Raw genomic sequence first — 2,166 nt, 5'->3', positions numbered from 1 at the left:
CCCGGCAACAGCCAGAGAGACTGGCACACCTCATAGCCTGGTTCCTCTCTAGGTTTCTTCCTAGGTTTGGCTTTCTAGGGAGTTTTTCCTAGCCACCGTGCTTCTACACCTGCATTGCTTGCTGTTTGGGGTTTTAGGCTGGGTTTCTGTACAGCACTTTGAGATCAGCTGATGTAAGAAGGGCTTTATAAATACATTTGAAATTTGATTATAATAATGAGATGTATGCACCAATCCAAAGAAAGGATAGGCGGGAGCTAGACAGCGCTGCGTGCCCGTTTTGTGTTCTCTCATTGTTAGGGTGGAGAGACATGTATCTTGTCAATATATTCATCATTTTTCCTTCAACTCACCCTGTAACTGAACCAGCAATATATTTCGTCTGACCAGCAACATAGCACAGCAAACTTTAGTTCCTAGCTGAAGGGTGATCCCCCCCCCCCATAATGCTAAGGTCAGTTTACAATAAATTACTCTCTACATTTAAATGTACATTTGAATTTATAATAAAGTTTTTTATGTTCTTAAAACTTAATACAACTTGTTCCCTGGTTGTGTTTAGGCTACAGTATGAACAATCACACACTAACAGAGTTCAGTCGTTCAGGAATATAATAATGTATTGTCCCTAGTAAGATAAACTCTTATGAAATACAGATAGAAATAGATAATAGGGTCTGAAATGATCAGTTGGAGTAATTGGCATCGATCTGATCAAAACGGTGGCATTTCTTCCGTTTTAAAGTGACTGAGGTATCCTAGTTGTGTGGGTCAGTGATCCCGTTTAGTCCGGACAGGAGCAGCCTTCTCTTCTTCCTCGGTCACCAGGGCTTTATTCTGGATTGTCATTCCCAAAATCTCTTCTATGTCCCTAATCAGGCCCTGCAGGTAACACAAGGGAACAGGCTTTACACCATCACTAACAAACACGCTGTCTATAACTTTACCAGTCACAACTCAGGGTTCAATTTCAATTCCAGTCAGTTCAGAAAGTAAAGCAAATTCCACATGTTCCTTATTGAAGAGAATTGGAATTTTACAGAGTGCACTTCCTGAACCACTAATAAATTGTTCATCGAGTCATAATACGACGCTAATATCACACATCGGCTGTAACTTATTTTTTTGGAGATCGTTAGCTCATGAACAGTGTACCTTAAAGTTAGTCTGTCCCTGCATGGTGGCAGATCGTTAGGTCATTAACAGTGTACCTTAAAGTTAGTCTCTCCCTGCATAGGGGCAGGCATCGTATACTAGGTCAATTAAACAGTGTACCTTAAAGTTAGTCTCTCCCTGCATGGTGGCAGATCGTTAGTCATTAACAGGTACCTTAAAGTTAGTCTCCGCATGGTGGCAGATCGTTAGGTCATAACAGTGTACCTTAAAGTTAGTCTGTCCCTGCATGTTGGCAGATCGTTAGGTCATTAACAGATGTACCTTAAAGTAGTCTCTCCCTGCATGGTGGCAGATCGTTAGGTCATTAACAGTGTACCTTAAAGTTAGTCTCTCCCTGCATGTGGCAGATCGTTAGGTCATTAACAGCGTACCTTAAAGTTAGTCTTCCCTGCATGTGGCAGATCGTGTTAGGTCATTAACAGTGACCTTAAAGTTAGTCTTCCCTGCATGTTGGCAGATCGTTAGTCATTAACAGTGTACCTTAAGTTAGTCTGTCCCTGCATGGTGGCAGATCGTTAGGTCATTAACAGTGTACCTTAAAGTTAGTCTCTCCCTGCATGGTGGCAGATCGTTAGGTCATTAACAGTGTACCTTAAAGTTAGTCTCTCCCTGCATGTGGCAGATCTTAGGTCATTAACAGTGTACCTAAAGTTAGTCTCTCCCTGCATGGTGGCAGATCGTTAGGTCATTAACAGTGTACCTTAAAGTTAGGTCTGCAGATCGTTAGGTCATTAACAGTGTACCTTAAAGTTAGTCTGTCCCTGGCATGGTGGCAGATCGTTAGGTCATTAACAGTGTACCTTAAAGTTAGTCTCTCCCTGCATGGTGGCAGATCGTTAGGTCATTAACAGCTACCTAAAGTTAGTCTCTCCCTGCATGTGGCAGATCGTTAGGTCATAACAGGTATCTTAAGTTAGTCTCTCCCTGCATGGTGGCAGATCGTTAGGTCATCAACAGTGTACCTTAAAGTTAGTCTCTCCCTGGCATGGT

At 42.3% G+C, this 2,166-nt stretch overlaps 1 long non-coding RNA gene across 1 annotated transcript; it reads right to left on the bottom strand.

Moving 5' to 3' along the window:
* Positions 1 to 490: 490 nt before the first annotated feature.
* Positions 491 to 1,529, bottom strand: LOC112075537 (uncharacterized). Its single transcript, XR_002894993.2, has 2 exons — positions 1,381 to 1,529; positions 491 to 882 (listed from the first exon to the last, which is right to left on the bottom strand). It is a non-coding gene; the product is annotated as an uncharacterized lncRNA (long non-coding RNA).
* Between the last annotated feature and the right edge of the window lie 637 nt (positions 1,530 to 2,166).

Source organism: Salvelinus sp. IW2-2015, unplaced genomic scaffold, assembly GCF_002910315.2.
Source record: "Salvelinus sp. IW2-2015 unplaced genomic scaffold, ASM291031v2 Un_scaffold3224, whole genome shotgun sequence".
NCBI classification, from domain to species: Eukaryota; Metazoa; Chordata; class Actinopteri; order Salmoniformes; family Salmonidae; genus Salvelinus; species Salvelinus sp. IW2-2015.
This window is presented reverse-complemented; position numbering and strand designations above follow the sequence as displayed.